Here is a 13,664-nt window from a genome sequence, read left to right as displayed (position 1 = left end):
ACATACTAGTTCGGACTGAGTTTGGTTTAATTTGGTCTATTTCTGTCTCTGTCTGATTCATGTTTTGTGAATTATTTGACATTTTACTTATAAGGGATATACCTTTGTACTCTCTTCTTAGTTTTAGCATTTGATATTAAAATAAAAACATTTGTGGAATAGCTGCCCTTGATTGTCTTATCAATATATTTTTTGGTATTACATTTGCCAAGTGATATTATTTATAGGTTGAGACAAGAGTGCTGTCTTAAAGTCTCTCTTTTGTTCTTTAATGTCTTTGTATAGTTATTGCTAGGCTTTAGCACCAGCACCTACTGGTACCTATTGGACACTTTATATCTTGAGTGTTAGCAAATGTTCTTTTATCGTATAAACAATATACATCCAAATAAGTGTTTAAAACTCACTGGAAAATGTTTTTTTGTTGTACGCCATACAAAGCATCCTTACATTACATAGAAAAAAAAAATATTCAATAAAAATATTAAACACTTAAAGGAACATTCCGGTCAAAATTTAAATGCACATAGACTAATTACATCTTTGAATAGAAACATATTTACAATATACATGTATTGGCAAAAATGCTTCTAGTAAAAGTTATCACTGTTTTAAGGTTAACATTTGTCTCTGCACGTGCATGTGAAGCATAGCTAGATATTCTCAGTGCATCTACATTTTAAATATTGCAGCTGCTCAGATCATGAGTGGGGCTTGTATCATGTCAGCAATGAACAAGTTGAGTAATTAATATATGGTACATGTATGTTAGGCTCTCTGAGCAAGTGCTGTGTTTAAAATGCTGGTGCACGGTGCATACTTAAATACTCTTTTGAAACAACTATAGCTTTTATTAAAAGTATTTTTGCCAATACATGTATATTACAAAAATGCTTCTGATCAATACCGAAATAAATCCATGTGGTTTCCAATTTTGGCTGGAATATCCCTTTAAGGACCGCCAACGTACCCTGTACATACCCAGTTATGTGGCTCTAAAATAGCTCATGTCTTGCTGATGTCGGCAAAGCTGTGGAATTGAGGATGGAGCAGTAGCCCAGCTTTGCCAATGTTGGCAAAGCAGCTCTAAGTAATTTAATTTACAAAAACAAAGTTGACATTGTAAATAAGATGCCAAAATATCACAGCGAGCAAGGCTAGCAGAATGCTTGGATATATTGGTAGAGGTATTTGCAGCAGAAATAGTAAGGTTCTTATACCACTTTATAGATCATTAGTTAGGCCTCATCTTGAGTATTGTGTGCAGTTCTGGAGGCCATATCTCCAGAAGGATATAAACAAACTTGAATCTGTGTAAAGGAGGGCTACTAAAATGGTACATGGTCTAAAATATAAATCTTACCAAGAGAGGCTCAATGACCTAAATGTACAGCTTAGAGGAGAGAAGGGAAAGAGGTGATATGATAGCAACTTTCAAGTATATTAAAGGGTTTAGTAAAACTGGGGCTGTGAGAATTTCTCATAAAAAGAAAAATTCAAGAACAAGGGGTCATAATCTCAAGCTGAAGGGTAGTAGATTCGGGAGTAATTTACGGAAGTTCTTCTTTACAGAAAGGGTGATTGATTCATGGAATAAACGTCCACAAGAGATGGTAATGACAAACACTGTGGGGGACTTTAAGAATGCCTGGGATACGCATAAGGCTATCCTACGAACTAAATAGGTTTATACTTTCAGGAAATATTGGGCAGACTTGTTGGGCCTATGGTTCTTATCTGCCATCAAAATCTATGTTTAAAATTTGAAGTGTTATTTATATTTCTGTTGTGAAATGAGTCTTGCAGCCTTGGAAAGTGAAATAACCAGGGCGTTTCTTGGGTGTATATAAAGTTTCCTCGCAATTGTTATTGGAATTATCTAAATTTATTACACATGCAGATCATCTCATCAAATGCAGGCTGGCGAGTTTGTTTCAAAAAAATACTTTTTACTTAAAGGGACAGTCAACTCAAAAAATGTTATTGTTTAAAAATATAGATAATCCCTTTATTACCCATTCCCCAGTTTTGCACAAAAATCAGGGTTATATTATTACACTTTTATCTATGTAATTACCTTGTACCTTGTACCTAATCCTCTTCTGGCTAGAGATTGCATTTTTATTATTATACCGAGCCGAAACGCGTAGATGCACTTTTCCACCTAGTACCTAATACAACTCCACTGATATTCAGCTTATTCAGCACTTTCAGTGAGAATCTTTGTTATACTCCAAGGCAAAAGCTGCAAAATTGGACAAATCTGGATTTCCTGCTAAATCTGACAGACGAGTCTGATTGGAAGGGGAACCGCATGGTGGCCCAGCTCCTGGCATCTCAAGCATAGAGGCTACTAGCTTCACATAGAGGATTACAGAGGAACAACAATTACTGACAGATGAGTCTGATTGGAACCGCATGGCGTCCCAGCTCCTGGCATCCCAAGCATAGAGGCTACTAGCTTCACAAAGAGGATTACAGTTTGATACATAGTATTTGAAGGTATTTTCCTTAACTGTGATAAAACAGTGATCATTTAATGATCTAACAGCTGCACCATCATCACTGACTTTGTTCAGCTCATATCGTTACTAACGATTTTCTAAGACACTGATATAAACAGCCTTTATTTCCGACGTCTCCGTTTTTTTTATATATGCTCACATTTTTTACGTATACATTTAGCTGATATATCTTAGATATCTTAGATATTTATAATTTTATTATTTTTTATGTGTTAAACATCATCCATTGTTTTAAATAGTATCGGCACTTATTCTATGATATTGTGGATATATTTGTCCTTCAATAATTTTGTAACATACACTTTTTACCATTATACTCAATTGTGCCATTTCATAGGTGTTTTTATAATCCCTAGCTATTAGCACCCTCTTATAATAGGGCTAATTAGTCCGATATATTGTATATATTTCAATAGTCAGATTTTGCTCTCTAGCAGAGAGCTAACCCACCCTCCCTTGTACTAGTAACTCTCACCACATATTTTTGAGAGTTCATGTGGTTTTTTTGGGTTCAGCTAATAATCTGACACTATAATAGCTCTCATACACGACCACACTCTTTTGTCCACTTTTACCTCTGTGATTACCTGTACCTAATCCTCTTCTGACAGCCCCCTGATCACATGACATTTTTATTATTATTATTGACTTGCATTTAAGCCAATTAGTGCAGTGTCATCCACAACCCACAGGTGTGAGCACAATGTTATCTAAATGGCTCACATGAACTAGCACTCCCCTGTTATGAAAAGCTAATACAAAAGCATGTGATAAGAGGCTGTCTTTAGTGGCCTAGAAACAGACAGAAACTTAGAGGTTTAACGGTTTTAAAGTACATTAATATAACAATGTTGGTTGTGCAAATCTGGGAAATGGGTAGTAAAGGCATTATCAATCTTTTTAAACAATTACAAATTTTGTGTTGACTGTCCCTTTAATAAAGTGAAGAAAAAAGATGTTTAACTATAAATAAAAACTATCGCCTAGATCATGAGTTTTGCGTTACGGTTTTAATGCTGAAAAAATGTCCATTTCAGCGTAAAAACCGTGATGCAGCCATTACGAGTCTTGTCGGTATAGCTGTACCGCAAGCATTTTAGCCTGTAACGCAACCTCAATCCCGCACTCAAAAAAATGACGTTTTTGTATAGGATTTCCATAGCGCCGGTATTACAGGTTGTGCAGTGAGGCTAAATGCTTGCGTTCCAGCCTATACCAACACGATCTGTTCCGCTATCTGAGACCAGTAGTTAGGAGTTTTGCGCAACAAAACTGTTACACAAAACTCATAACTAAAATGTTACAAACTACCACTAAGTAAAGTTATTAACCCCTAAACTTCTGGCCTCCCACATCACCGCCACTAAATAAACCTATTAACCCCTAAACCGCCAGCCCCCACATCGCAAAAAACTAAGTCAATCTTTTAACCCCTAAACCTAACAACCCCCTAACTTTAAATTAAAATTAAAATATCGTTATCTTAAAATAAATAAAAACTTACCTGTGAAATTAAAAAAAAAACTAAGTTTAAACTAACAATTAACTTAACAACTATTATACTAAAATTAAAAAAACTACCAATTAAATAAACTAAATTACACATTAAAAAAAAACTAACACTACTAAAAAAAATAAGCTAAAATTACAAAAAATACTAAATTGCAAAAAAATAACAAACACTAAATTACAAAAAATAACAAACAAAATTATCCAAAATAAAAACAATTACACCTAATCTAATAGCCCTATAAAAATAAAAAAAGCCCCCCAAAATAAAAAAAACCCTAGCCTACAATAAACTACCAATAGCCCTTAAAATGGCCTTTTGTAGGGCATTGCCCTAAAGAAATCAGCTCTTTTACCTGAAAAAAAGTACAAAGTCCCCCCAACAGTAAAACCCACCACTCAACCAACCCCCAAAATAAAAAAAACCTAACTCTAACAAAAACCTAAGCTACCCATTGCCCTAAAAAGGGCATTTGTATGGGCATTACCCTTAAAAGGGAATTAAGCTCTTTTGCATTGCCCTTTAAAGGGCATGCAGCTCTTTTAAAAAAGCCCAAACTCTAATCTAAAAATAATAAACACCCAAAAAAAGTTAAAAAAAAATCCTAACACTAACCCCTGACGATCCACTTACAGTTTCTGAAGTCCGGACATCCAGGCGGCGAGAAGCCTTCATCCAGGCGGCGAGGTCTTCATCCATCCAGGCGGCGTCTTCTATCTTCATCCCGGCGGCGCGGAGCGGGCCCATCCTTGAAGACATCCAGCGCGGAGCGTCCTCTTCATAGGGTCGCGACTCACCACAGTACACTGAATCTTCAATGCAAGGGAGCCTTTTCAAAATGGCATCCCTTTTATTCCTATTGGCTGATTTGATTTTTGAAATTCATATCAGCCAATAGGATGAGAGCTATTGAAATCCTATTAGCTGTTCAAATCAGCCAATAGGATGAGAGCTACTGAAATTCTATTGAAATTCTATTATTCTACTATACCCTCTGAGATTTTGCTTTCTAGTGAGTTTCATTACTTTCTATGAAGGTCAGTTCATGTGAGATATGCATGATATTTCTCACCATGCTCATAAATTGTAAAACTTCAAACAGACTCTTTGTCATTTATGTAAATTATTTATGCATTATGTATACAGATGCACACACACTATTAAGTTCATTAGTGTATTTAATTAACAAGGCTAAAATTAATATCAATTGGTTATTTTTCTCTATATATTTTTACTACATTTATTTTAATAATCTAATCATTTCTTGTATTTACCCCTAATCTGTTGCTCACTCTCTCATAATTTACTATTGTGCTTTATAGACATGTTTTAAACAGTAAATACAAATAATGAAGGCATATTGCCTATTATATAACCTCCTATAGCAAAATATTCCATTGTTTACATGAATACCTTCTGACCTCAGCAATGACAGAGACTAGGCATGTTTGATCTGGCCACAAAGCACTCTGGGTAGCCATTAATTTGAGTGATGAGAATTATTTCCAGCTGGTTCACATAGGGAATCATATTTCTTTAGCAGGAAATCTACCGGCATAAAAAAAGAGAAAGATAAAGACTGGAAGACAACCTCACCTAAATTCTCTAGTTAGCTTCTGTAACTAACATTACACCACAATGAGAGATTATGGAAATCTCAAATAGTTTAAATCAGAAAAACAATATTTTAATTCTGTTTAGAGACAAGGTAGGTAGAATATTAACTTTTACCAGCTCCAGAAAAATGAGACATTAAAATATTGGGGCCTGGAACTTGTGTTGTAGCAAATAATCGGCTAGATTATGAGTTTTGAGCTGAAATGGCCAGGAACGCATATCAGGAGTCACGGTGGTATAGCTATACCGCAAGCATTTTAACCGTTAACGCAACGTCTATTCCGCACTCAAAAAAATTATGTTTGAGTGCGGGATTTTCCATAGCACCATATTACAGGTTGTGCAGTCTGTCTAAAATGCTTGCATTACAGCCTATACCGACACGATCCATACCGCCATCTGAGAGCAGTAGTTAAGGATTTTGCAAAACAAAAATGTTTCACAAAACTCATAACTAAATTGTTGCAAAGTACACTAACACCCATAAACTACCTATTAACCCCTAAAACTCCACCCTCCCGCATAGCAAATACTATATTACACCTATTAACCCCTAATCTTCCGCCCACCCACATCGCCGGCCCCCGACATCACCGACACTATATAAACCTATTAACCCCTAAACCGACACTCCCGACATCTCTGACACTAATAAAAGTTATTAACCCCTAAACCGCCGGCCCCCCACATTGCCAACACTATAATAAAGTATTAACCCATAAACCTCCAGCCCCCAACATCGTAACTACTTAACTAAACCTATTAACCCCTAAACCGCTGGCCTCCCCACATCGCAAAACACTAAATTAAACTATTAACCCCTAAACATATCACCCCCTAAATTTAAATTAAAATTACAATATAACTATCTTTAAAAAAATAAAAACTTACCTGTGTAATTTAGAGTTTTGCAGTTTAGGGGTTAATAGGTTTAGTTTAGTAGTTGCGATGTGGGGGGCTGGAGGTACTTTATTATAGTGTTGGCGATGTGGGGGGCAGCAGTTTAGGGGTTAATAACTTTTATTTGGGTCGGCGATGTTGGGGAGCGGCAGAATAGGGGTTAATAATTTGTATTAGTGTCGGTGATGTCGGGGGGCGGCGGAATAGGGGTTAATAATTTTTATTAGTGTCAGCGATGTCTGGGAAGCGGCGGAATAGGGGTTAATAACTTTATTTTGTGTCGGCGGACTAGTGGTGTTTAGACTAGGGGTTTATGTTACGGTGTTTAACCGTAACTTTCTTTTCCCCATAGACATCAATGGGGTTGTGTTACAAAGCTCTCCATTTCGCAATCGCAGGTTTTAGTTTTTTTTCTTTTTTTTTTTTTTCAATAATAGTTTTTATTTTGTAAAGAGTAAGTATTACATGAATGCAATTAGTATTGTTACAGTGGTGTTGACAGTTTTACAAAAGAAAAAGCAAAATGGGAAATACAAAACAACATAAAACAAAACAATACAAAATACACTGTGCTGTCTAAAGCATAAATCTGTTCATATATCATGTGAGATAGGTTATTGCTCACTGTCTTAGGTTCAAAAGCCTAGTGTTACCCATTATGACCTTATACTAAGGGGTACTAGCCTTTCTGAGTCTCTTAGGCCCTGCATGTGTGTTGGGGTCATGGAACCAGCTAGGGCTCCTGCTGGGGTGTACTACTAGTAACGACAGTATCAGTTCCAGAACCGAACCTCTCCCTCAAGTATTCCTCCCATTGTACTTTAATTTGTAGGTATCTATCTAGCTTACGCTGTTTAAGGTAATGAAATTCCTCTAGTGAGATGGAGCAGTTACATTCTTGTATCCATTGTGCAATTGTCGGGACATTTGGGCTTTTCCAGTTCCTTGCAACTTAATACTATTACTAGCAATGTTAAATAGTTTGTTCTGCTCCACCGTGAGTTTTTTAGGGGTGATATGAAATAGCCAAAGGGTTGGGTCCATGGGTAAGTTTCTACCTAATAACCTTGAAGTCTCCCTCGTGACTTCTTCCCATACTGGGGTTATTTTAGAGCATTGCCACCAAACATGTGCCATGTGGCCTATGTCGGTTTGACATCTCCAGCATACGTCAGAGGACTTACTAAAAAGTTTCTTACAGCGCGCCGGGGTGAAATACCACCTATGCAAAAGCTTCATATTTAATTCGAAAAGTTTACTAGATGTGGCCGATTTCCTAATTGCCGTAAAAATCTTAGACGCGTCTACATGAGAGAGCTGCACGCCTAGTTCTTCTCCCCACTTGTCTATGAAATGTGGTGTATAGCCTGGTGTTCTCTGTTTTAGTAATGAGTATATAATGGACAGGGTATGTCTCGTAGGGACCGTCTTATGGCATAAGGATTCGTAAGCTGTCAGAGGTCTCAGCATATTCCCCTTGTGTGGATGTCCTGATAAGTAATTATAACATTGTAGGTGAAAAAAACAGTTCCTGAAGCAAATAAAGCCTTTCTCTATTAGAGTGGCCCTATCATATAGCTGATTTTCATTCCCCAGATGGCACATCATCAATACCCTATCCTGTTGTGTGTCACCTTTTACAATGATTAACTGTCCTGGTGGGAATTCCCTATTAGCAATAAAGGAAGTAAGTGGGGAGAATTTAGAGGAAATGTTGGGGAACTCTGCTATGGTTCTCTCCCAGGTCAACATGGTCTCCTGGACCGTATGAGTAAGAAAATTCTGCTTTGGTCCTGGGACTACTGGTGTCCAACATTGTGTACCTAGGTGCAAGCTACCTGCTATGTCATGTTCAAGACGTACCCACAGTTTGGTTTTAAAATTAGTGAACCAATCCACTATCCTCTGTAAATGTGTGGCCCTCCAGTAATCTACCAAATCTGGACTTCCCAGTCCCCCATTATCAACCGTCTGACACATGTTCTTTCTATTTATCCTTGCTTGACGCTTATTCCATATAAATTCAAAAATTTTTATTTGTAGGGATGTAAGGTATGTCCGGGGGAGGGCTATGGGTAGCGTTTGTAATATGTACAAAATTTTTGGGAATATGCTCATTTTAAACGCGCTAATCCTACCTGTCCACGTCAATGGTTTTCTCCGCCAGGAGGAGAGAGTGGCTATAACGAGTGTTTGTAGAGGTATAATATTGGCTTCGAAAATTTCCTGGACCGTAGGGGTCAGGTATATCCCTAAGTATTTTAGTTTACGGTTTTGCCACCTAAATGGGCATATCTGTCGTATGGGTGGTAAATCATCTGTTGGTATATTAATGTTTATTATCTCAGATTTGGTCTGATTTACAAGAAAATTGGAGATTTTCCCGAAGTCGTCAAGTTGATGTAGTAAGTTTGGAATGGAAGTGGTCGGTTTTGTCAGAAAGAAAAGCACGTCATCAGCGTAGAGTAGAAGTTTATGGTGATGGTGTTTTACTTGTACACCTGTAATGTCAGCTATGGACCTGATTTTAAGGGCTAGTATCTCAATCACACAGGCAAATAAGAGCGGGGATAAGGGGCAACCCTGCCTAGTCCCATTAGCTATCCCAAAGGTGGCCGAGAGAGTGCCTTTGACACGGACTTTAGCCATTGGGACTGAGTACATAGCAAACACTATTTACAAAGGGCTCACCCAGGCCCATCCTCAGCAAAACCACACGAAGGAAACCCCAACTGACCCGGTCGAACGCCTTCTCAGCATCTGTGGATACTATAACTGTGGGGATAGAGTGGTTATTCACATAATCGATTAGGTCTATTGCCCTCACGGTGTTGTCTTTTGCCTCTCTTGTAGGGTTAAAGCCCACCTGATCTGCATGTATTAAATCTGGGAGAAAGGCGTTCAACCGGGTAGCCAACAGCTTAGCATATATTTTAATGTCAGTATTCAACAAAGATATCGGCCTATAGTTTTCGACCCTCGAATGATCCTTACCTTCTTTGGGGATCAATGAGATGTGTGCCATCAAAGAGCTATTAAGGAAGGGGCTGGTGTGGGAGATAGAGTTAAACAATGACAACAGTTGCGGTGCTAATATATTGCTATATTTTTTATAGTAATAATTGGTGAAGCCGTCGGGGCCTGGGGCTTTTCCCAGTGGTAAATCTTTCAAGACTAAGAGGAGTTCTTCTATTTTAAAGGGGGAATTGAGGGCCTCTTCCTGGGCCTATGTGATAGTGGGTATGGGTAAATCCCGAAGGAAGGATTCTATTAGAGCTGCTTGAGTTGAGTCTGTTTGGGAGGCCTGTGGGAGGTTATATAGGGATTCATAGTATATGCGGAATGCTTCAGATATATCGGTGGTGGAGTGTGTCCTGCCTGCACCTGGTCTATCAATGGATAAAATATAGGACCTATTTGTTCGTCTTTTCAGTTTGCGTGCTAGTAGTCTGCTGCATCTATTGTCGCTAGCATAATGATTTTGCTGCAGTTTGAGTGCAAGTTGTTTACAGTCTCTATCTAACAGTGTGTTGACTTTCTCTCTGAGTGTTTGAAGTTCTTTTTTCAGATTTTCGTCTGATGGTGAGAGTTTAAGTTTCTCCTCCACCATTGTGATGGCAGACAATGTGTTCTGGAGTGTTATACGTTTTTGTTTATTGTTGTGGGACTGCATACTAATAAGATCCCCCCTAATTATGCTCTTGTGTGCCTCCCAAATAATTCTAAAGTCTGCTATAGAGGATATAGTAAGATCAAAATATTCCTGCAGTCGGGACTCTACTTTATCCATATAGAGTGGGTGGTCTAGCAAATCATTATTCAGTTTCCATACAAACATGGAGTGGGGGGCAGACGGCCATTCAATTGCGCAACTCACCATAGAGTGATCAGTCCATCCCGTAGGGGATATCACTGATCTAGATGCCAGTGATAGACAAGAAACATCTAGGAATATGTAATCAATGCGGGAGAAGCGGGAGTGGGGAAAAGAAAAAAATGTGTATTGTCGGTCAGTCATGTGATGTATCCTCCAGACATCATGTATCGCTAAATCCCTGATGTGCTGTTTGACTTTGTATAGGACCCTGTTAGGGGTGGAAGACAGGCCTGTTGAGGTATCTAGATCAGTATTGAGTGACACATTGAAATCCCCTCCCATTATCAGTAAGCCCTTTTTGTTCTCTAGTAGGGTGTCAGACAAACGTTTAAAGAAGTGGTCCTGTCGGACATTGGGGGCGTATACACACGCCAATGTGACAATTGTGTTGTAAAGTTTGCCGACCAATATTAAGTACCTACCCTCACGATCTCTTATTAAATGGAACAAAGTAAAGGGGATGCCTTTTCTAATCAAGGTTTTAGTTTTTTTTCTAACACTCTCTCCACATTGATGTCTATGTGGGAAAAGCGGGCACGACCAGGTAAACTCAGCCTTTGGCTTTTGTGCGGTATGGAGCTTAACGTACCATAATGCACAGCACAAGGAGGCTTTTCAGTAACTCGTAATGGCAGCGCTATGGAGAGTGCAATAACGCAATTTTTTTGGCGTTAGTTTCTCACTCTCTAGTGCAAAACTCGTAATTTAGGTGAATGTCTTATATAATTACTAAACATACATATGTACACAAAATACTGAAAAAGACAGCGAAAGGACCAGCATGGGACTGTAGCAACCTAAGGGTTAAGGCTAGAATGAGTGAGATAGGAGAAGAGGGCTGGGTGAAGAAGCTAGTGCAACATTGTTGCAAGTGTAGGGAGGAGTCCCTGGCCTTACCTTAAAAAGAGCTGCACATAGCTTCCTGTCCCTCTTTCTCTTTGGATCCTGAAGCAGAGACCCCTTTTTCCTTTGCTTTGGAGCTCCTAGGCCTCATCCTATCCAGCATCATGCATCGTTTCAGAAGATCTGTCTGGCCTCCAGTGCGGTTCCAGGAGTTGCAGTTTGCATCACCTGCAAGGAAAAAGCAAGATAGGCAGATAAGTAACCTGTAAATAGACGATGATAGTGAGGATACCATTGCACCTATGCAGTATACATATAGTAAGACAACTCACACTAACCCTCATGCACCTCTTGGCCTAATTCAGACACCACCTGTCACCGACAGGAGCAGCATGTCTGCTAGTAGTGATATTATCTTACCTGGCATTGTCCCTGAGTCTCCGGTTCACCCCATAGTGCCCACTATTTCTATACCTATGGCCAGTACTGACATTGTTGCTTCAGGTGATCCAGGGCCTTCAGGGCTGCATGGCGACCAAAGTGTTGGTTTAATTCCCCCTCTCCCCCCTTCCAACCTCTTACCTGCATATTCTGTCGCATCCTTATTTGCTGCCATCCCTTTGACTGCCGCATCTGGAGTTTCTTCTTTCCTTGCATTCATTGCGGCTGCAGTGGCTTGCTCTTCTGTCTTCCTCCATTCCAGTTGGCCCAATCACGACACAGGAAGTCGTTGCCGGAAAGTCCTGCCCCGTCCGGTGATGTTGATCCTCATTCACAGCGCAGCAAAGGAACCATGCGATCAGGTCCTCAGGAGCTCGTTAGAGGTGAGCACCAAGAGAGGACACCAGCGGTGGTAGGATCTGCGCAGATAGGGAGTGGTAGGCAGCAGGCATTGAACATGAAATGGGGGTTGTACCCAAACAAGGGGAGATTATGGGGCATTATCAGAACACAAAGTGGTGCTCATTCTGCTGCAAAAACGGCAGTTGGCAGAGGTCCCAATAAAAGAATTGGCAATAGTAATAGGGAAAGCTCTTTCATGTCTAATTCTATAAACCCTAACACGGGTAGTAATGTAAGTGAAAGGGAATTGAATGTGGCGGACAATACTACAAGTATGAATGTTTTTCCTTTGGTGCATGCACATACTCATTTTGGCGCAACTGATAGTATCAATGATGTTTTTCCAGTACAAAGCAGTGTGAATGTTCCTGTGGGGAATCTTGCAAATAGGGCAAATATAAGCAGCATGCATACGCTGCAGAATAATAACACCAGCTAGGCTTTAGGGAGCACATCACAGATAGGGCAAAATAGTGCTGTTAATTCAGCTACTGAATCCCAAATAGGGCATGTCACTAGTCAGAATATAACAGGAAATTCAAATCTTCCCATATCCCGTGTTCGCAGTGCTCGCAAATTGTGTTCCTTTTTGCAGGGTGTGATTCACCCGGAGGAATCCCTTCCAGTCATGGCTACAGCTTGTGAACTGTCTACAACACCTAGCACCTCAGCCCAGATGTTTTCTCCTGCCGGCGCTTACGTCCCAGGTTCTAGACGCTTCTCCAGTTTGAACTGCTTCGGAGTTAGCAAGGTAGGAACCCTCTTCGATGGCTGTGGTGAGTCCCACACTTTTACACATGCTAGAACAGACTCTGCTGATTCCTCACTGTCCGACTCTGACTCAGATAGTGAAACTTCTTTGGGTTTAAAGGTAAAGGGACAAAAACGTATGTTTAGCATGGTGAAAAAAATGTGGCAGGAGTTTCAGTCAGGAGCCTTTAAACAGTCAGCCCCTGCCCCGTCCTCAGTAACACCGGTAGTCAATCAGTTAATCCCTGCTAATAACCCAGTGCAGCGTCCCCCTATTAGTGCTATCCCTGAGTGCAAGGTTGCCTTGCACGGGGATACCATCCCCACTTATATTCCATCACTTCATGCCCATTTAAAGGCCAAAACTATTCAGAAAATACAGCAAGAGAAATATGTAAATGTCTTCGAATTATCTCCCGAAGCTTACAAGCAGAAAGAAAAGAGTTCTGATGGCACAGGTCCCAAAGAGTTTAAACGCACTGAGACATTCAAGGAATGGATTATTTGCTTTTGAGTCTTCGCCTCATGTTACCTAGAGAAGTACCCCAGCCAGAATCATGCAGTATTAAAATACATGGATTCTATTCACTGGATCCAGAGGAAGTTCAGTGATGGAGCTTGGAGGGATTACGACTCGGAATTTCGGCGTAAGATGGCTGGGAATCCAGTCCTTACATTTCACTGCACAGACACTCATCTGTGGCAACACCTAGGTCTTCAAAATTCTTCCTCCTCCTCCATCTCTGCTCCCTCTCAGTCCTTTTGTAGCCAAAAAGGTAAACGTAGAAATGCCTCATGC

The sequence above is a fragment of the Bombina bombina genome, chromosome 2 (genome assembly GCF_027579735.1).
Source record: "Bombina bombina isolate aBomBom1 chromosome 2, aBomBom1.pri, whole genome shotgun sequence".
Lineage (NCBI taxonomy): Eukaryota > Metazoa > Chordata > Amphibia > Anura > Bombinatoridae > Bombina > Bombina bombina.
This window is presented reverse-complemented; position numbering follows the sequence as displayed.